This window comes from Zootoca vivipara, chromosome 11, assembly GCF_965207765.1.
Source record: "Zootoca vivipara chromosome 11, rZooViv2.hap1.1, whole genome shotgun sequence".
Classification (NCBI taxonomy): Eukaryota; Metazoa; Chordata; class Lepidosauria; order Squamata; family Lacertidae; genus Zootoca; species Zootoca vivipara.
The window spans coordinates 32,904,295-32,927,337 of NC_142594.1; the positions used below are offsets into that span (position 1 = coordinate 32,904,295).

General features: G+C 41.0%; 1 protein-coding gene and 1 long non-coding RNA gene across 3 annotated transcripts in view; one reads left to right on the plus strand and one right to left on the minus strand.

Annotated features, from left to right (window-relative positions):
* Positions 1 to 3,898: 3,898 nt before the first annotated feature.
* LOC148684258 (uncharacterized) overlaps positions 3,899 to 23,043 on the plus strand; it is a 37,485-nt gene continuing 18,340 nt past the window's right edge. The window contains exon 1 of the long non-coding RNA XR_015946407.1: positions 3,899 to 4,041. This is a non-coding gene — a long non-coding RNA (uncharacterized LOC148684258). The remainder of the gene's footprint in view (positions 4,042 to 23,043) is intronic.
* Positions 18,378 to 23,043, minus strand: part of CDK14 (cyclin dependent kinase 14) — a 234,570-nt gene continuing 229,904 nt past the window's right edge. For both annotated transcript variants that reach the window (XM_035129982.3, XM_035129984.3), the window contains one exon: positions 18,378 to 22,729. The gene's annotated coding sequence lies outside the window, so the exon portion shown is untranslated. The remainder of the gene's footprint in view (positions 22,730 to 23,043) is intronic.

The window sequence follows — 23,043 nt, forward strand, 5'->3', positions numbered from 1 at the left end:
TATTAGGAGAGAATGTCTTCTAGCTTCTGTTTTGACTCTGTTTCAGTCAATAGCTAGAACATTTTTTTTCTGTCTTAGACAGATCTCAGACTAAATATTTAGGCCACTTCCTTTCTCCCAGCAGTGCTGTCCCACATTCAAAAAAGTTACTACCAACATCTAGTTATAATGAATAGAGGAAGAAAGGCATCTTTTTGAAATAGCATATCATTACCTATCTAGTTTATCTGGTTTTTTAAATAATAAAAAAATCTGTAATACACTAACTCCTAGGTACTTGAAAATTCACAGTGCAGAACATTCTATGTTGAGAAAATGAATAAATGATTGCTGGATCTCTTTCAGATATAGCATACATAGAATCACAGAGTTGGAAGAGACCACAAGGGCCATCCAGTCCAACCCCCTGCCAAGCAGGAAACACCATCAAAGCATTCTTGACATATGCCTGTCTAACCTCTGCTTAAAGACCTCCAAAGAAGGAGACTCCACCACACTTCTTGGCAGCAAATTCCACTGTCGAACAGCTCTTACTGTCAGGAAGTTCTTCCTAATGTTTAGGTGGAATCTTCTTTCTTGTAGTTTGAATCCATTGTTCCGTGTCCGCTTCTCTGGAGCAGCAGAAAACAACCTTTCACCCTCCTCTATATGACATCCTTTTATATATTTGAACATGGCTATCATATCACCCCTTAACCTTCTCTTCTCCAGGCTAAACATACCCAGCTCCCTAAGCCGTTCCTCATAAGGCATCGTTTCCAGGCCTTTGACCATTTTGGTTGCCCTCTTCTGGACACGTTCCAGCTTGTCAGTATCCTCCTTGAACTGTGGTGCCCAGAATTGGACACAGAACTGGACACAGTATTCCAGGTGAGGTCTGACCAGAGCAGAATACAGTGGTACTATTACTTCCCTTGATCTAGATGCTATACTCCTATTGATGCAGCCCAGAATTGCATTGGCTTTTTTAGCTGCTGCATCACACTGTTGACTCATGTCAAGTTTGTGGTCTACCAAGGCTCCTAGATCCTTTTCACATGTACTGCTCTCAAGCCAGGTGTCTCCCATCCTGTATTTGTGCCTTCCATATTTTTTGCCCAAGTGTAGTACTTTACATTTATTCTTGTTAAAATTCATCTTGTTTGCTTTGGCCCAGTTGTCTAATCTGTTAAGGTCATTTTGAAGTGTGATCCTGTCCTCTGGGGTATTAGCCACCCCTCCCAATTGGGTGTCGTCTGCAAACTTGGCTCAGGATGCCCTCAAGCCCATCATCCAAGTCATTGAAAAAGATATTGAATAAGACTGGGCCCAAGACAGAACCCTGTGGCACCCCACTAGTCACTACTCTCCAGGAGTATGTAATTATTGCTGATATTCTTTTGGGCCAGCTCTCATTCCAACTGGGCAATCTCATGCATGTTTATTCAGAAGTAAGTTTCATGACATTCAGTGGGACCGATTCTCTAGTAGAAGTGTTTAGAATGGAAGAGCTAGGCTGTAGTCCTGCACATCTGGGAATAAGCTCCATGCAGCTTACTACTGAATATATATTCATATGATTGCTCTAATTCCCCCCTTTTAAATTTGCACCCACAATTAATCAAATACATATACAATCAGATTTGCACAAATTCCATTGCACATGTGGGTTTGCCCCAGTCATTCTAATATGTGAAAAAGGTTTATGAGGATCTACTTCCTTTTATTATGTAGCCATTGAGATGAATGGAAAAGTAATAATTTATTGAGGAGCTTAATGTGTGTGTTGGAACTCTTGCAAATGGAAAGTGTTGTTTCTAGATCTGCTTCTTGAGCAACCCAATTCTTCCTTAAACAATAGCACTTTTTCAGATTTATATCTGAATATTTTAAAAATAACACTCATGAGTTTAGTCCTTCCCATCATTTTCACAACAGGAGAAAGAGCATATACTGTTTGCACACATGGGGCTTCTTAAATGGTTCACAACAATATTTAATCACTGTTGGGGTTAAATAAACCTTTTAAACGTTTCTTATAACTCACTACAATTTCAAGGTACTGGAAGGCAATCCTACACTGGTATGGTCCTACCTTAGGGTTACCAGATGTCTCCATTTCCCGGGGACAGTCCCCAGATTTGCAAATTTCTTCCCGGACAAATTCCATTCCTGGAATGTCCCTGGATTTCATCTAATGTCCCCGGGAAATATGGCAGTGGCAGTCTCAGCAGCCCAGAGCCAGCCTGGTAGCGCAGTTGGCTCTGGCTGCTTCAGGAGCTGCCCGCTGCCATGGCGCCCACCATTTTGCCTCGCTGGAAGCCCCCATATGAAGTGTTGCGCACAAGACACATCATATGGGGACTCGGTGTAGGGGCTGAAGACATGGTGCTGGATGCTGCCGCCGGGCGAGAGTTATGCGGGTTCATTAAGCTTGGTGCACTTCTGCAACTTGGTACTCAGCTCACTGTCAGCACCGCTGCCCAAGGCCATCGGTTTGGGCTCCAGCTTGGCCTCCGGGTGGTGCTTGGGCAGCTGCAGCTGCTGCTCGGCTTCGCCATTTTGCTCCTCGACTTGCAAGCGGCAGCTTAGCTTGTTGGCCAGCTTGTCTTTGGCCATCGCGGATGAGAGGCGAGCAGGAGACAAGCTGATCTGGCCCAAGCGTGCCTCTTCCCATTCGCTCGCCACCGGTACTGCCCCGAACCAGCTGCCTGGGGGCACCATGGCGTGGATGGGAGGCCGCAGGACGATGCCTGAGCAGGAGACGCCCAGACAGGCAGGCAGGGCAGCAGGAGGAGGAGGGGGTTTCTGCTAACAGTTACTCCCATCCCGAGTAAGCCTGTAGGGGATTGCAGTGCAAGGGGGGGGGAGCATGGCTAGTGCTCCAAGAAAGGCCGGGACCCAGAGGAAGGCCGTTCAACAGATGAGACCACAGAAGAGAAGATATTACTTATTTGTTTTTTAATAACCTTTTTACTCTCTCTTTTTTTAAAAAAATATTTGCTTGTTTGTTTGTTTGTTGTGTCCCCGGATTCATTGAAATAAATCTGGTAACCTTATCCTAACTATACTGTTCATAGTACAATGGAAACACTTTGTTTGCTTTGTGCAATTACAAATTCAGGTTACTAAATTAATTAATTCTTAACACTTCTACTAAACAAGAAGAACACCATATTTTTTAAATGGACAGAAACCTAGTTAACAGAGCTGCAGTTTGATCCAAGGAGAGCCAATGCAGTACTGTATAGAGTATTGGACCAGGGACATGTGGCTTCAAATCTACTCAGTCAACCCACACTGGGTCCTTCTCTTTTTCTCACCCTAACCACATTTCCAGGGTTGTGTGGATTAAATGAGGCAGGTACATGTACGATGCCCTGAGTTCCTTGAACAAATGGTAGAACTAAAGTGTAATAAATAAATAAATAAATAAACAAACAAACAAATAAATAAATACAGTACTGTACTAAGATTGGATGTGGGTTCAAAAACCTGCTCATAAAGTCTTGGATGGCTTTGTACAAACGGTTTTGTCTCCAAATCAGTTTCTTACCCTTTACATTGCAGGTACTATTAGTGCAGACACATAACAAGATTGATGAATGGTATAAGTTTTTTGCTTTTTGTTTAAGTGCTTGACATTGATTGGTGGAGAGCAGGGACTTTGTGCTTTGTTACAGATCACCCTAAAAGTTTGTGATAGGAGAATTTGAAAATTGCAACCAAAATTAAAATCTAGACTGATTTGAAAAACCTTTGTGTAATTTAGAAAGAAGTGTGAACTTGCTGATATATCTTGTGACGTTGACTCAGGTCTGAAGCAAATGGGCATATAGGATTGTTGCGGTGTGTGCTTAGCATGATGGAACAATATCATAAAGGCCTACCCCTTTCCTTCTTTCTCTCTCTCTTAAAGACACAAAGACCAAGCCTTGCTACACACCAAAATGAAGTGCCTAGTTCTGTATTCAAGACGATGAATTGAAAAAAGTGGAGTTTAAGGAGGGGAGCTTTTCAGCCAGAAGAATTTGAATAAGAGTTGGCCTGCAGCCTGCCAAGGTAATACTTCTATTCTACTATCTACTCTAAGGAATGTGTCAAAACAATAATCAAGGGCTGTATTTGAGGGGAGATGGAGGATGTATAAACAAGATGAATTAAGGCGCTGCTGACTCCCATCTTGTTTGGGGGTTGGTGTGAGGTGGACAATGGGACTGTGCTGGTTGTGATGGATGTTAAAATACTTCACAGAGAGTAGGAAAATATCAGAATTTGGCAAGGATTCCAGGAATTAGCGCTGAATTAGATGCTAGCCAATAAGTGGCCATTTCAAAAATGCAGTAAATTAATATAGTGAGGTAAGGTTGCAGCAGGGCCTTTTCATTTGTGGCACCCAGCCTCTGGAATTTAGGATGACCGACTCTTATATAATTCAGTGCCAACTAAAGGCATTTAGTTTTCTAAATGTTTTCTCAGGCATTTGCTAGGTGTTGTTGTTGTGAGTTTAGCCAGCTTAACCATGGTGACTGAGTGTTCAGGGATCTGATAATCCTCATCACATGTTCTCATTACATTTTTATTTATTTTATTCATGTATTAGCTCTTTAGACCACTTTTTGCTAAAGGTCCCAAAATGCGTTTCAGCAATACAGATTAAAACCAAGTGCAGTTTAAAATAAAAACAAATATTTTAAACAATACAGGATAGGGCAGCTAAAACCTCAGGGGAGGTGAATGAAATGTGTACAGGAAGGATAGAATCAGAACTACATTTCCTGGAAACGGCCATTTACCTGCAGTAGTGGAGCCCTGTGGTAGTATGAAACAGCAGCTTTGAAGTTTGCACGAAGACAGTTTTCTAGCTAGAATTAGCCAGAAACAGGTATGCAACCTTGTGGGAGGTGGTGATAGTGAAGAGATACATGTTTTTTGGATATCTGTTGCATCTTTGCTTCCAATGGATTTTGCTCATACGGTCATCCTCAGTTATCAGCACTATCTATCACCCAAAGGAATCAAAATCTCAGAGTCACAAACAAACACACAGCTTTTTTTAACTTACCAGAACTCAGTTCTGGCACCTCTCAAGTGGGCACCATTGTCGTTCTAAGAAAATGAGGGTGGTGTTCATAGTGAGTGTCGTACTCCAGATCTGATTAATTACAAAGGCCCATTTGACTAGTGACCTTCATTTGACCTTCCCTTACTGTATTGGTCTTGGCTTTTCCAGCACTTCAAATAATCTTGTGCAGCACATTGGCTGGGATTTCTAAGGAGCTACTTTAGATGCACCCAATGGTTGTGGGCATGCTCAATGGGATTTTTTTTTACTTTTCCATTTTGAATGGCAGACACCCTCCTCCCCAATGCCACAAGCTGCTCCCCAAACCCCCCTCATATCCAGAGTTTCACTGGGCAATAAGAATTGCCTAACATAGTACTCTAAATCTCGGCCATGATGGTGTACTGTGGTTTCGATTGACGTGAGTCTGGGTATGGGGAAATCACATAGGCTGGCCTGTGGATGGTTCTGTGCTTTTGACCCCTTATGATTCTAATTTTAGGGGAGGGGGGTTCTTGTTGTTTGGCTTGGATAAATAAACCGTGATACATACCATGAGCTTTATTTACTTTTTCTCCACCAAGGCACACCCCTTGACAGTCACTTTGAGCAAGTAGTGCAAACCAACTGTTGTGATGTATCTGCAAATGTACACAGAGAAATGCATGCGGCAAAAAGAGAGAGCCAAAGAAAATATATATATAGTTGTCCTAGAAATCAGGTTTACGGCAGTAGTTTTTGCATTTGGTTGGACATTAATTAACATGAAAACTAAAAGCAAGCAAATCCTCCTGCCTCATCAAGTGTGTGCAGAATCTTCAACATTTTCAAATGATAGACTAATAGCAAAATACAATTATTGAGATTGCCAAAGCACCTTGCCCCAGAAAATATGAAAGTGCTGTGTTCAAAGCACTTGGAAAATAAACTCCCATTCTTTACAGCCCCGTCGTCCCTATGGGATTTGGCATAAGACGGACTAGAAAATTTCTAAGAAATGTCAGGTTTTCTTTGCTGGCATTTTTTCTTTATATTACAGTACTTTGTTCTGAGCAGAAACATCTTGGGCTCAAAAGGTAAAATTCATTGACTGTAGATTTTACTAAATGCGAGTTTAGTCGTGCAAGCAAAGAGAAGCGGAGAGTGTACTAAATATGACTATGTTTTACAATCCCTTTCTTCCCTCTTCTCCTTCTACATCCCTCCCTCCCCCCCCCTTTTTGATAAGCACTTAAGAGAAGCCCATTCACTGGGAGCTGCCAATTCTTTTATTTACAATAAGAACAGATTGGGGAGACTAGAGAAAATGTGTGTGGCAAATTAGGGTGAACTCGGTGGCCTGAATTTTAAATGTGAGGGAGGAAATATATATGAAGGGATCTTTCCATGCACTCCTCCCCTCCCCCCACCTTTTCTTTCTGAAACTGTCCTAAAGCCATTATCATAGTTGAATACTTTGCATAATAGAAAACACAGTCACCTCAGATCTTCTTTTGCATGACAAACTCTTGATTAGAAAAATAATAGAATGGAAATGGAATTGGTGTTTACTATGGATGGCTGGAGAAAAGAACCCAGCATTAAAAGCAACAAGGGCAAGAGAAAAGGAGAAAACGCTCGACATCCTGGCGGTGTATGATACAGACAGATGACTGAGTCTTTTCACAACAATATAAGCTTGTTTATAGTCAGGCCCTGGAGGCTGAGAAAAGTAGGGAAATTGATTTTAAAATAAATAAATAAATCCTACAATGAGAATTATTTATCCTTAAAAACAGAACAGAAACTTTTATTCATAGATCCAAATGTATGACTCTCCCTATCTGGAGAGAGAAACAATTCATGAACCGCATTTTAAGTGTACATTACTGACAATGAACCAGAAAAGAAGAGAGTGGTGTTTAGTGAATTAGACCAATTGCCCATTTAGCCCCATACTACCTACCGGTACGCGGGTGGCGCTGTGGGTTACACCACAGAACCTAGGGCTTGCCGATCAGAAGGTTGGCGGTTCGGTTGAGCTCCTGTTGCTCGGTCCCAGCTCCTGCCAACCTAGCAGTTCGAAAGCATGTCAAAGTGCAAGTAGATAAATAGGGGAAGGTAAACGGTGTTTCCATGTGCTGCTCTGGTTCGCCAGAAGCAGCTTTGTCATGCTGGCCACATGACCTGGAAGCTGTACGCCGGCTCCCTCGGCCAATAAAGCGAGATGAGCACCGCAACCCCAGAGTCGGTCATGACTGGACCTAATGGTCAGGGGTCCCTTTACCTTTACCTACCGGTAAGTGGGTGAATAACAGCCATTCTGCATAGAACTCAGCACCTTGGACAGATACCTTTCCTAGCTCAACTACATCCCATACAGTATGTTCCATACAGTACTGGTAGTCTGGCGTGGGCACCCTTTCCCCCCCTGTCAAGGACCAAATGCCAATTGTGGGCAGGGCTGAAGCCAGTTATGGGTGGATGGGTGGGGACTCCTCTCTCTGTCTTTCTGATGCCTCCTCCTTTCTTCTTTCTTCTCTTTTAACATCTTTCTCTACAACCAGCAGCCTGCTGAAGGATGGATGACCAGTTCATCTTCTAAACTGCTTAATCGTAGAGAGCTCTTGAAATTCACCTGACGGCAACAGAATGTTAGGCCGTGGTCCACCCAAATAGCTGATAAATTAACATGGCAGTGGGGGAAGCAGCAAAGGGTTCTTTGTGTCAGGGATGGGGAATAGCTGCCTCCCATATGTTTTTGGACTCTTTCAGCCACAGTCAGCATGCCAGAGATGTGGGTAGTTGCAGTCCAACAGCATCTGGAGGGCCACAGACAGGGCCGTCTTAAGTATATTTGGCGTCCTGGCGCCATGGTGCGACAGATCCCTCCGGCGCCCCCGCCCTGCCCCGTTTCCCAGCGCGGCGGCTGGAGCTGCACGGGCAGCTGGAGCAGCATACAGCGCAGCGGGCGGGCAGACGCAGCTCCGCGGTGCCCCCCCCCCCCGGTGGGCAGGCGCCCTGGCGCCCTGCACCACCCAGCCTGGCCGTAGGGCCGGCCCTGGCCACAGATTCCCCATTCCTGCTGCACAAGCAATGCACACTTAAAGGTAATGTGTAAGTCTTCCTGTCAACCTTTGCACCAACAGGACTAAGTATTCTGCAGTGAAAGTGTAGAAACCCATGGTCCATGGGATGTGGCTGGAGGAATCAGAATTCTATAGTAGGACAATACCTTTCTTTGAGCACAGTTTCTTTGAGCACAGTTCAAAGTGTTGGTGCTAACCTTTAAAGCCCTAAACGGCCTCGGTCCAGTATACCTAAAGGAACGTATCCACCCCCATCGTTCTGCCTGGACACTGAGGTCCAGCTCCGAGGGCCTTCTGGCGGTTCCCCCATTGCGAGAAGCCAAGTTGCAGGGAACCAGGCAGAGGGCCTTCTCGGTGGTGGCGCCTGCCCTGTGGAACGCCCTCCCATCAGATGTAAAAAAGGAAAACAGCTACCAGATTTTTAGAAGACATCTGAAGGCAGCCCTGTTTAGGGAGGCTTTTAATGTTTAAGAAATTAGTGTATTTTAATGTTTCTGTTGGAAGCCGCCCAGAGTAGCTGGGGAAACCCAGCCAGATGGGCAGGGTATAAATAATAATAATAATAATAATAATAATAATAATAATAATAATAATAATAATATCAACCCAAGTGTCACAGGATAGCTATGACTGTGGTACATACATAAATTACTTTTTTAAAATGCTCTTTATTGATTTTTTTTAAGTATTACAACTATTCCATTTGTTGTTAAAAAGAAAAGAAAAAAGAAAAAAATCCCGAGAAACACCAATACATGATAAAAAGGTTCAACATCATATATCACCGATACATTAAATCACAAATAAATAACCTTCTACTCTTTGAATGTGACTTCCATCCACCTCACTGTGGGTCCTTTCTTCCGTTTCTAATTGCACCCCTTTCCACCTTGTAATTCACTGGTATTGGGTACATGCATGAATTACAATGCATCAGGTGAACCCACTGCTGGGGACCGAAACGGCCAACTCTGGAGACCTGGCAGCTGCCTTAGGGTGCTGGGTGCTGCTGCTGTGCTGGGCCTGGGTGTTTATCTTGGCTACAAATCCTGAAGGAACCCTGCACCACGGCCATCTTGCCTTGTGGCACTGCTGTTGGTGGCAAGAGTGATACTTCAGCCCCAAGCTATAGGTTGTCCAACTGGAGGCAAGGCTACCAGACACAGCAGGGCTGCTGGAGAAGGCAGTCATAAATTAGTGGTTGGGAGAGAAAGGCCAAGACTGAGCCAGAAGCTGCTGAGCTGGACCCTGAGCTTGGTGCACCCGATGGCTGGGTCTGCAGCATTAGTTTTTGCTTTGTTTTGTTTTGAAAGAAGGATAACAAAGTCAGCCACGGCACCTTCAGCAAACACAGCTGACATGTTTGAGTCTCTAGACTTTTTATTCCTCACAAGCAAGCTGATATGAGATGCTTTTTAGCTGGCTTTTCCTCCTCCTTCTCCCCCTCCTTTTTCTTTTGCCTCTACTCTGTCTGACCCAGGAAAAACAAACAAACAACAAAACAAAATCCCATAAGAAAGGGCAAGAAGTTCTGAGATCTGCTACATGGTTATTGTTACTAGGGAAACGACTTCCTTAGCAGTCTTGTGTTCAGTGGCTCCGGCTGACTTCTCTCCCCCCCCCCCCCGCCCCAGTCTCAGGCAAGAATGCAAAGAGAGTGGCACAAAGGGAGAGGCAGATCCATATGGCCTATGTATTCCCATACATGTGTCAGCCCCACTTTCAAGAGCTGAAATGTTGCCATTTTATAAAGCGAGCTTAATTATATTTAATAAACTTGAAGACTGTGTGAGGCAGAGCAGTGAAGAAGTCTCCTTCCCTTATGCCTTTAACACCATAATTTTTCAGTTTGGTGGGGAAGGAAGAATGTGTGGTATATAAGCTCCAGGTTTGATTACTGTATTGAGCTTTAAATGGGGTTGCCTTTGAAGGCAGTTTGGAAACTGTATCTGACGCGGAAGGGCAAGTGACCAGATTGATGATGGAAACCAGAAACCAGATAATGTAGCACCTATCCTGGCTTGGCTGGCTATAAATGTTGAGACCCCAGTACTTGACAGAACACTTTTACCACCATGACCCTGGTTACAACCTTAGCTCAACCTCTGAAGCCCACTTGCAGGTGCCTTTCCAAGAGTGGTTCAGAGAGTGGTGACAAAGGGCCTTTTCTTTTTCTTTTTTCATAATATATATATTTATTTATCATTTCAGAGGTTTATACAGAGAAAAGAAAATAAAAGGAAGGAAAAGAAAGAATAATTACATACTAAAGAAATTATAAACCATAAATACATAAATTATAAAGTAAAGATCAGAAATCATAAATACATAAATCATAAATTATAAAATATAACTCAAAATATAAGGAATACCATATAAATAATTATAAGGGTAACATAAGCTCATTTAAAAAGAAAAAACAGAGTAATCAAAAACAGTAATTATCCTTGTTCCATTCCTAAGGTCCCATCACCCATCCCACCACCCACCACAAGTGAATTAGCACTTCCAGCCATCATTTGTACTGCATCATTAATCCTTTATATGTCATCTGTATGCCTGATTTTTGTTTTGGTCAAGTAAAAACCTTTTATATCTGAGTCACTATAGGCCTCCTGCGAGCGAGGGATTTTCCACCAATGTAGCTAAATATTTTCTAAATTTCCCCCAATCTTTGTCTCTTACTTGTTCATTGATCCCTTTAACTTCAGCATTTTTTACTGCTGAATTATAGTAAGTTAACATTTTTTTCTGCCATTCCTCCATGCTCGGTATCTTATGGCTTTTCCAGTTTGATCCAATTAAAACCCTGACCGCTGTCGTTGTGTACATTACAATGCTCCTATCCTTTGGTCTAATTTCTTCGTTTAGCATGCCTAGAAGAAATAATTCAGGATTCTTTTTAAATGAATACTTAAGTATTTTTTTCATTTCCTTGCATATCATCTCCCAATAGGGCTTAATATTTTCACATCTCCACCAAACATGAATATAACTTCCCAGCTCATTTTTACATCTCCAGCACTTTCCTTCACTACCTCTATACATTATGGCCAACTTTTGCGGGGTCAAATGCCACCTGTGTTGCATTTTAATTAAATTTTCTTTAAGATCATAGCTTGGGGTATAATTCATATCCCTGTTCCATAGATTTTCCCAGCTTTCTAAGTTAATTATCTTACCCAAATCTTGCCCCCAACAAATCATTGGTATTTTGGTAAGTTCTTCTTTTGTCTCCCAATCTAATAATAAACTATATAAATTTTTATATATTTATTCTTGCCAATTGTTAAAATTTTGTCAAATTTAGAAATTTCTCTATTAAATCCAATTTTCCTATCCATTTGGAACCTCTGATTAATTTGAAAATACTGTAGCCAACTAGTTAATAAATGTTTTATCTCATTATAATCTCTTAGTTTTAATCCTTCCTGGTCCTCTACCAATAGATCCTTATATGTTGGCCAATTGGAGCCCATATTTCTTCTTTTAACTGCAACCACTTCCAGTGGCGATATCCACCCTGGAGTTTTTGTTTCCAGAATTCCCCGATATTTTTTTCCAAGTTCTGTAAATGGATTTTCTTATAATATTATAAAAGAAAATATTTTGTGGCCTTAAATTTTCCTGTAATAGGTAGTGGTGCCAGCCAAAGCCTAGTCCCTCTCCCTCAAGGTCCAGAATGTCGTCGTTTTTAAGTTCAACCCAATCCTTCATCCAGAGTAACGCTGCTGAGTCATGGTAAAGCTCCAGGTCCGGTAGGTCAAGACCACCTCTACTTCTACGGTCAATTAAAACTTTATACTTAATTCTTAATTTTCAGTAGTGGCCCCCTATCCGTGACAAGCTTTCACTTGGTAACAACATTCCTCTCCACCCAAGCACCTGATGAGATATGGGAGTTGTGCCTGCCTTAGTTGATTATCCCTGATACTTTTTATCCAATAGCGTAGCATGCTGTGACTATGGTGTCGTTTTATATTGTTGTCTTGTATTGATTTTTTGTGTAATTTAATCTGCTGCAAGATGCCTTGAGTCTTTTTTAGAAATAGGTGCCTACGAATTTTAATGAACTTAAACTGCAGCTAAACCGTATCTTCAGGAAGAGTGGCATATAGATGCGCAGAGTGAGCGGGAGCTCCGGGAAGCACCTCCTGCAGCTCCCCCCCCTTAAGCTGCAATTGTCTAAAGAGAGCAAGGGCCAAGCCACCTGCTTTGCCTGTGCTTTGAGACATGCCGTCTTATAGCAAGTGAGAGAAGCAGATGTCACTCCACTTCCACCCCCTCAAATGAATTCACATTTCCACCAGAAAAGAGACCTAGGTGCACTATAAGAGGAACTTTCCTGACAATAGGTAGCATCCACAAATTCTACAGGAAAAATGTCATGTCTGTTGCTAAGAAGAATGAACAGTGGGACATTGGGGTTAGAGGCCAGGGTAATTGAAATTTGACCTGTGCAACCATTGCTGTAAATCATGTCTCTTAAGTTTTACTGTAAGCACATATGGCCAAACTGAACAACCCGTTGGCGAGTAAATATTAGCAGAAACACATTTTTGGGGAGCTGGTTCAAATATGCATGTGCAAGCCAAACATACAGCCAAATAAGGAAGTGCCATTGCCATGCTACAAATAAACAAACAAATCAAGATGTGGGGAATCTTTGACCCTTCAGATATTTCTGAACTATGACACCCATCATCCCTGGCTATTTGCCTTGCTAGCTGGGATAGATGGGAAATGTAGGTTATCAGCATCAGGAGAGCCAAAGGTACCCCACCCCTGAAATATATGAAAGAGCTTAAGAGACAACTGTTTCAGTTTTCTAGTGTGGAATGATATTGGCATGTTTATAGATCCCCCTGTTCCTTTCTTCCATCCCAGGTGGACAGTCTCCTGGGAAAACAGAATCCCCTCCACAATGAAACACAGGGATGCATCTGGACAATAAGTTAGATTAAATTAGTTCCCACTGATATCAGTTGGGTTTCAAGTTAACAAGCAAATCAGGGCTAAGTGAAGCCTGAATGATATCAGTGAGAACTAAGTTAAACTAACTAGGAGCACACAGGAAGGAACATTTGCAAGCTGCCTTATACTGAATTAGACCATTTGTCTACCTAGCTTGGTATTGTCTGCACTGGTTGGCAGCAGCTGTTCAGGATTTCAGACTGTGCTCTCACCCAGCCTTACCCAGAGATGCCGGGGATTGAATTTAGGACCTTCTGTAGACAAAGCACATGCTCTACCACTGAGCTATGACTCTTCCCCAGAAACATAATCTAAAACTGACCCTGGATCTAGTCCCAAGTTTCCATTTTAGCTTTCAAGTTATGCATTTCTGGATCCAAACCCAAGATACCTTTTTAGAGTAGAAGCATTCACATGTAATAGTAGAGTCAACAGCAATAGTTCATTTTACAAAAATAAATAAATCACAAACTTCTTAATATACCCAGTTTTCAAGCCATGTACAAATTTTTAAAAACGAAATATATCCAGTAAAGTAAAAGATAACACAGGGTGATATTCAATGTTAGTCACACTTATAGAGTAGACCTATTGGGCCAGCCTTGTTGGCAGAAGACCCACACAGACCTTTTGCTTGTGCCAGAGGAGCTCCCCCACTTCCTCTTGTGCACACACATGCTTCCTCCAAAATAGGCTCTAGGGGATTCAGGAGAACCCCCAGAAGGATGCAAGGGGGAGGAGGGAGGGATCATTCGGTTCGGCAAATTGAAAAGCTTATGCAGACAGAATGATTGGAAGAGTGCAATGTTGAATAGCACCCATTGAAATCAATGTACCTTAATTCTACAGCTTTCAATGGGTCTGTTTTGAGTATCATTAAAGTTGGATATTAGCCATGCTTCACAGCTCTGTATTGACCAAAAAAATAATGCAAATATGAATAATTTCATTCATATTTATAATCTGAATTGTCATGCTCTCTGATGCTGTTCTTTTCCGGGTCAGAGCATACTGTTTTATATGTACATCAGGCTAACCCAGGGAAATGCTTGCTACTGTCAAAAGAAACACTTCAATATATGAACAACTTCTCAAGGGATGCAAGTCAACAGACTCTGTATCCCTCCAAACTAAAATAATTGGCCTCTCAGAATTGTAGATCTCAATTTAGAAGTAAATTTTCTCACGTAGATACATTATTGGTCTGTGGGGAAGCTTTTAAAAGATTATTTAGGATGTTATTTTGAATTCTGAGTTTATATTATACCCTAGCTTACTTTGCTGAGCAACAAAGCAAAAAAGGAGTGTGAATCTTAAACTAAGTGACATATTAAAATATGGCGTCTTCTCAGGCATCTGTAAATATCAATGTCAGTCAACACTACCACTTTTAAATAAATATATTAAATTTGCAGTGCAAAATGAGAAGGAGAAACAAACACTATATAATAACTATCCAAAGAGTGTCACCATGTGTCAGCCAGAGGATTAAAAGAATAAGGAACACACTGGGAGCGGGCCTGATTCCTTCTGGGTTGTATCCAGTGGTAGTTGTATTTGGTGTAGACCTACTGAAAAGACTAGATTAATTCAACTGATTTTCAATAGATCTGCTGTGAGTAGAAACATACTCCTCTTACGTTCTATATTAATGCTCCTGGAACTTCTCACCGTTTGGGGGAAGTGGGGTACGTGTACACACACACACACACACACACACACACACACACACACACACCATCCCAACCACAACAGTTCTGCATTTTTGTTTCCATAGTATTGGATTATCAAGCAGTTGAGTATAGACTTGGATAACTCGAATAGTGCATTATAATAATTTTTTGTCCCAGTATCTCCATGCCAATTAATCTTGTACCCTTTAACATTTCTTACTTTCCTCGGCTGCAAACTTTGTGTTTCTTTCTCAATGATGAATTTCCTCCTACCCTTCCTTTCCTTCAACTTACTGCTGTCTCTCTGAGCTGCCATCATTTCGATTCCTCTCTCTCTCTCTTTCAGACATCAAATCTTTCTCCCCTGCCCTTATATTTCCCAAGGGTTCTCAGCAGGAAATGCAAGACAGCAGGCAGCTCCCAAATGTCCAACTGGGCATCAGCAGTTGTCTCTCTTGGTGCTGTTAGAATGCACAGCTTGTTCGCACACTATTGATGCAAGAGAGTCTAGATTCTGAAGTAGTGTGTGTTTCGTGAGATAATTCCCAGCTTGGAAGCACAGTCTTGGTTGTGGAAAAATATTCCAAGAATTGCTGCCTTTAGGCCTCCAAGCCAGAATGGTTTGTTCCAAGATACTGATAGCGATGTAGCACCTTCTCTTTGCAGAATATCCGGAAAATAAAAAGTACAAAAGTAGGTGTTGCTAAAAAGAGAACAAAATTTCAGTCCTGCCCCTTCCCCCAAATCAAATCAGTTCTGTTGCAATGCATCCCTTAAGCTATTATTTATAGTTTGAATGTGTGCCAGTTACCTCAGCAATGAAGTAGGATAAAATGTCACAAGAACTAAGAAGTTGTGTTAACTGAAAAAGACACAGTGGCAAAGAAATATAGAAAGTGCATATTGTTTGTTATTATGGCATGTATTTTTGTGCTTTAATATTGTAAACTGCCCTGTGATCCTCAGATGAAGAATGGTATAGAAACCTAATAAATAATAATAATCCTCCATAGATTATTTGGTCTCCAGCTCCCACCATCCCTGACCATTGATCATGCTGTCTGAGGCTGATGGAGATGGGAGTCCCAACATCTGGAGAACTGCATGTTCTCCAACCTGCCTTAGGCAAACAAGACAGCTTTTGAACTGAAAAGGTGCTGTCAGAAGCAGGTGCTAGGAGCAGGTCAGCAGTAACTCACATGGCTTCAGTGAAGTTAACTCTTTATTCAAAGAAACAAGACAGCTCAGGAGGCCAGACCTAGTGAGCACAAGCAACTCTTCCCAGTAGATCTTACCCCTATGAGACACTTGTGAGAACTGAAGGTTCCTGCCTTCCCACCACTTCCTAAGCCCCATCCTCCCACAGTTCCTTCCCAAGCAATCTGAGGCTTTATCATCTTGCCTGCTTTTGCATCTTGCCCTCATCATACTTCTTTGGGTTCTGGGAGGCCACAGGGGAGGGGAACTGGTCACAGCAGGAGGGGGAGACAGCTTGGCTTCCTCACCAGCCTGACACAGCGCTGTTTCTTGGCCACCACTCCTCTCCAGCCTCCTCTTCTGCTTCTGGTTCTGGACTGCTCTCTGCCACAGGCTCTTCCTGCTCACTAAACCCAGTTACCTCTTCAGCTTCCAACAACTTCTCCCAGTCTTCTCCTTCTGACCACTCATTATCTTCCCACCACCCTCCTGCATCCAGACAATCCATGATAGGTGCTCAGAGTTCTCTGCTCTAGCCTCAAACCCACAATGGTAACAACAAAAATTAATTTCAATAAATGGCAACCCTATGTGACATTACTTACTATTTTGCCTTCAGCTTCCCCCCTCTTTAGAAAGCCACCCAGCAAGCTCAGGGTGTAAAAATGCTTTCACTGATAACAAGAGAAAATTGACCCATTCCAGTCTTGAGGGTGACATCTCTGTTCATGAAATGTGCTTTGGTTGGCTAGCAGTTGAATTATCTTTACAACACTGCATAAGCATTTGCTGCCATTAAAACGGCTACCTATAGATACAAGTGTGTGTGCCTGGAGGCACAGTTCTTCCGTTCATTCTGTGACCATCGGGTGGATGGGCAAAGAGGGAGCCAGTTTTGAGCATCCTTCACCTGCTACAGTAATTGTTCTCACTCCACAAGGCCTTGAAAGTAGGGAATAAGGTAATCCACTGCTAAGCTATTTCTCTTGATCTAAGTATCTGTCACTGGGACAGGGAGAAAAAAGAGAAATTTCCTAAGCTTGATGCGTTAGGTCTGGCCATCAGTAGTTAAGAAGATAGTGTCCAGCGCAAGTAGAGCTTTATTTTACCTAGCAGGAACAAAGTTTGGACAATGTGGAGAAAGGTCTCTTTCCTGTCATTTTATTGTGGCCCTGGCTACTGGCCGAGGAGAAAGCTTTTCATTCTGAAATATGCTGCTGTTCCCCCCATCTGTAGAGACAGGAATATTACACTGTGAATTAATCACAAATTCATCTCTCTCTAACTCTCTGGAAATAGAACAGAGCTTAGCAATTGTGTGCTTTACTTGTTCAGCAAGCACCACTGGAAGGAACAACCGTGGAACTGTTAGTGTGCTCTTAGCTATTGTGCTTGACACTCTCAGCATGATTCACTGCAGACAATATATACGACTATTCACAAGGGGAATGAACAGTAAATACTAGGCCCTGGATTTTTTTTAATAATAAAAAGTATTGTCAGTTGTTTCCTGATTTGTATCCTTTATCCTCCTCGCTCTTGTGCAGTATAAGCTTCTCAAAGCTAATGCCCATAACACCACCCCCCACTGGTAGCAGCGGGCTGTTTTGCTGCTGTAGGGTTCACACTGCTATGATTTACAATGGTGGCCATTATTCTGAAAAGCTGTGCATTAACCTAGTGGCACAGGGTTGCTCAAACACCTTCCCTCTGGTTTTACTTTCCTCTGGGGAGCAGTAGCTATTACAGCAAAAGCTTTCTTGGTGGTAACAGCCAGGCTGAACTTGGCAAGAGGTATAGCTAAGAAGCAACTTGAAAAATGAGCTATATCCACATAACCAAATTAAATTGTTTTGAAGAGTGTTAGTGCCCTCCCCCCAAATGGTGGTACTTTGATCCTATGTAGAAAGAAGGTTGCCTTAAGCACAGCCTCTGAATTTGTATTTGTGTCCTGTATCTTGAACGAAATATAACCACAGGGGAATAATAATAATAATAATAATAATAATAATAATAATAATAATAATAATAATTTATTATTTATACCCCACCCATCTGGCCGGGTTCCCGCAGCCACTCTGGGAGGCTTCCAACAAAACATTAAAATACAGAAATCAAACATTAAAAGCTTCCCTAAACAGGGCTGCCTTGAGTGAACAAACAGGACATTTTCTAAAGTCAATCTTGTTAATTCAAGATCTCATTGCCACCATCGGTTTAAACCCAGAGGGAATGAACAAATAACAATATTGTGCTGCAATTTGTTCTCAATAAAGTAAATTTATCAATAAAGCCAATTGAAGTAATTCAAACCCCTTAAACAAAAAGCTCTCCTTTCCCATTCTCATATGTTCTCCATATATTTTTAAACTTTTTGAATTGTGGTACTAATTGTACATAAAACTACCAAGAAGCATAGAAATCCTTTGATACTTTATTCAATATAATATTACATGAAAACAGTCAACACCTGACGAACCATTACATCTTTCATAATACAGACAAATTACACATTGAAAACAAACAATGTAACATTTACTTAACCATACTGCTTACCAAGCTGTCATTCTAAATTGTGTGGCTATATGTATGTATACATATTTAATATTAACATTGTTTGAGTACCAAACCCCTGTTAAAAAGAGCACTTTTGTGCCTTATATAAAGAGCCCCAGCAAGGGAAGATTTTGAATATAGCACTGCAGAAGGGCAGTTTTGGGATTAGGGAATTTCTTAGTGCATCCTTTGTTTTTGCTTTTGAGAATATTGCAAGGCAACAACAAATATAATTACCTCCACACCTTTATGTCAAGAGAGAAGGTTTAGTTATGGCCAATAACAGAACATCTATTTATATGGCATCTATATTCAGTGCCAGTCTGTACAGTCTAAATGCCATTTATCCTATTAGGTTATAAAACCAATAATAATGTTTTGTATGGAGCACACAGTTTGTAGTCCATTGTGCACACACATCAAAGATCACACTTAGGGTCTGTTGCCCAAACCAGAATAAATAGGAAATGTCTATGTAAAGCTCTTCCAAATGTTGAAAAGAAGACTTGAACCCCAACGTTTTCTAGCCATTGTGTATTAACATTTCCACTGCTACTTAATCACTTTATTCTTAACCCCAAGGGTACTGTAGTCAAGTAATGTCAATACTACTCCACTGTTTAGGTGTTCTGCATGTTTGGTAGGGTTCCTCTGAGAAGAAAAATCAACATTATAGCAAACTCTTATTGTTGACTGCAAGCTTAAGCTCTTCACAGCTTCAGAACTGTGAGTCTCCTCTCCTCATTGGTAAGCCCACTAAAACAAGAAGGGGTGTAATTCAGGAGTACTGTAAGGAAAAGGAAAGCTGTTGCATTTCTAATACCAATCATATAGGCCCAATCTATATGTTATCAAAACAGCATGGTTGTGGGTCTACCCAGCTCCAGTCCTCTATTGCTAGTTCTCTGGCTATGCATTTGAAGCACAGAATCATGCGGAGTAGTTGGATCCTGTAGGTAGACTTTTCATCTACCCATGTCATAAAGCTCATTCAACTGTTACTGGAAAAGTACGGGATTCAATTATGGGAAAGCAACAACCTCCATTTCAGCAACATATGAATCAGCCCACAATTGTTATATACATGGGGAAATGAGAATATGAATTGTTTCTTTTCAAGTAGCTGAAAGGAGGACTGGAACTGTATCAAGTTTTGGCTTTTGTTGCAATCTTGCAAAGCTCAGAGTGGCTTCATAACACAGGGGAAACTGTGCAAGGGACTTCGGAGTACCAACAGCGCAAGATTCCCATCTTCTGCTGCAGTCAAGGGCACAATGTTCAGATGCAGAGAAAGCTTGTGCAGCTGTTGGTGGAAGTAGATGTAACATTTAAAAATCTGTGTTAAGCAGTGTTCAAAGCTCTCCTGGATTGCCTTTAGCCTTTACACCTCCAGAATAGAGTTCTGGAAATTAGCGGTTTTGCCTGAGTGACCCTTAAGAGAATCATTAGAGGGATAAAATGGTATAGAGGGAGTTATGAACAAAATTATCTAGCCTTGGGACTTGGCAGAAACATATAGGACATTGGAAGATATTTTGGGGTTGGAGTATGCTCTAAAAAGGGGAAGGCATGGTTTTATAATTACTACTCTCTCTGTTGAGGACTTGCATGGGTTAACTATACTGCACTGGATTTTTCTCCTAGCCAGCCTGATAGCGAGGATACAGCAGATCATACTGCACAATACCAGCCCATCACACAACCCTCTTACATTGCAGTGACAATTACCTCCCCACCCCAATACAAATAAATAGTTCAAACTGGTTTAAAATTTAGTTGCTTGAAGTACATGGAATTCTGTTGGAATCTCAGCACCTTGGACAAAAAAGTAACTTCTTTAAGAAGCTAAATATTAGGGACTCTGCCAAAACTATTGTTCTCATGCATGCTTTTGGAATGATTTGTATGAAGGGACACAAGTGGAAAATAACACTGGAATTGAAAAGCCAGATTATAACAGGAATATCTAGGAATGACATAGTATTCTGACCACAAATCCTTCTTGGGGAGTGTGTAGTTCTCACACAGTGTTTTTATGTATGTAATCCTCCATGGGAAATCACTCCAAAAACATGTAATTGAAGTGATATGTGTTGAGTGGGGCTGGCTCTCAGAGTTTAATAGCTGATAACTAAATATTATAGGCCAATATGTTCAGTTGCATTAATGATTATTTTAAATAGAGGAAGCACTGAAAGCATACATACGCACATTCACAAAACCTAAGCAGAAGCTCTGAGCGTTTGATTAATTGAGGACAGTAAGGTGCTAGGCATTTAAACCGCAGATGAGAGCTCTTCAGTAGAATTCCTCTCTACATCAAACCATCAGTTGCCTCAACAAGGAGTGTAATTGCCTCCCTCACTCCTTAAGCTGCCAAAGCAAGAGATTTACATCTAAAGATCTACCCTCATTTTCCTAATTGAACCTTTGTTACATTTTCAAAGATTCCTCACATTTTTGCAAGCACGATACTTTGTTTTTTTTTTTAAAAAAAGAAACCATCTTTAAACATCTAAATATGACCTAACTTGGAAAAGGAGATTACGTACAAAAGGTTGAATACGGAACTCAAAACAAGTCGTAGTTAAGGCATCTGTGTTACGTTCAAAGTGTTCTATTTTATTTTGTGATTATTTGTTTCCACAGATACAGAAACAAAGTTTGAGATATTTAGGGTTTGAGTTTTAGTAGTGGTATTTAGGAGATGCATATTTTAATTCTTGCATTACTACTGGAATCAGTATCACAGAATAATATTTACCACTGTTGCCTTTTGCTAAAAAAAAGTCCTCAGCAAAATCAATAATTTTCCAACTCCAAACAATATCAAGACATCAGTTTACAAAATGAAAGTACAGAATGGGTCCTATGTTTTCTCCTTTTTTCTAACATAGCATTAGATGCTACAATCAACGCGTTATAAAAATAGATGTGTTTTTAGGCAGCTGATGTACTAGAAAGGCAAATAATCTTTCTTTGTTGGAATAAATGGATGAGAAATCCCCACTGTAAGCATGTCAAATTTATTTTTTTGGATTGCCCACTCCCCATCTCCTAGAATACAAGTGTTATTAATCATGTTAGGGATGGTGAATGGTAGGCAGAAACCGCTACAGCCCTTAAGATTCCCATAGGCTCCATCATCCACCCTCCCTCAAAACAAGAATAGAAATCCCTTCAATTCCCAATTACTTTAATCTTTAGAAATTTGAACGATTATTGGAGAAAATTCCATTTGAGGATGCAGTAACAGAGGCATTTTCCAATTGTATCTGAACATCTTATAAAAATAACTGGAAAGATGCTTTGGTTTGGAAGAACAAATATTTGGAGTTTGGATGACTATTAAAAACTAGGCTTTTAAATGGCTCATTCAGCAACTACAGATTCTATACCATAGTGCTTATCCTAATGTAAACTCACCCTCCCTTGTCTCCTTTATTTTCCTTTTTAGAATATATTTTGAACTAAGCTACAAGAAAAAGTAAATGTGGAATTCCCAAACCCCCTTTTTCTAAATAGGTCTCAAATATTTGAAGTACTCAGTACTATATATATAGTGGAAGTCTGTTTTAAAATCTGCCAAATTATGCAACATAGGCTGAGTAACCAAACTCAGGGTGACTAAGATGCACTTATTGCCATGGTTAAAGAAAGGAACGTGATGTTTTCTAGCAGTAATAAATAGGCATAGTTGTAAGATACTGATTGTTACAACCAACTTAGCAAGCTCTGCTCTAGCTTAAAGTATCCTTCTGACAATTTGCAAAATATGTGGAACATTTCGATGAACACACACACTGTGGCATACCATGACTGGCTTTTATCTACAGACATTACTGAAGAAGTGTGAACACCAAATGTGTTGTCTTAATAAGACATTGCTGGTGAAAGCATAAATATCTTCACAAGGGTTTTGTGCTGCTGTGGAAAAACCAGATAAACTCAACACAAAAGGCTGGGAAAAAAGAACATGCCATGTATCAGTAAGCAAAAAAGCTTAATCTTCACAGAGGTCTCTGAAATCACAAGGTATCAAAATGTGTGCAAGGTTATAAATAAAGTGAGAGGGAAGGGGAACAAGGTCTTGCCAGCATTGTTTTTCTTGTGACTGAAATCCACCACTGAGAGAGAAAGGAAGCAGGGCCATGGTGTCTTCATAGAGTTGGCTCTTTTTAGGTTTTGGTTCTCCTCCAGTCTGGTGATCTTAGTTCCTATAAAAACCAATAGAAAGTACAATAAGGATTATGACCAAGAACATAACAGTACAAAGTAACTTGTTATAATGCTTAAGTGTCATCAAACTGATTTTGGTTTAAGGTAATATAGGGTTCCCTTTTTCAAATATTAAGCTATTATAAAGGAAAGGCTTGAAGTGTAGGCACTCTTAAATGTTTTCCTTGAATGGTGTATACTAAAATACATAGCTTGAACAGATCCACAGCCACCCCTTCTTCCTAAGACAACTGAACTCAGGAGCAACTGGTTGTGCAACAGAAACTGGCTGTGTTGATCGCCAATTGGCTGA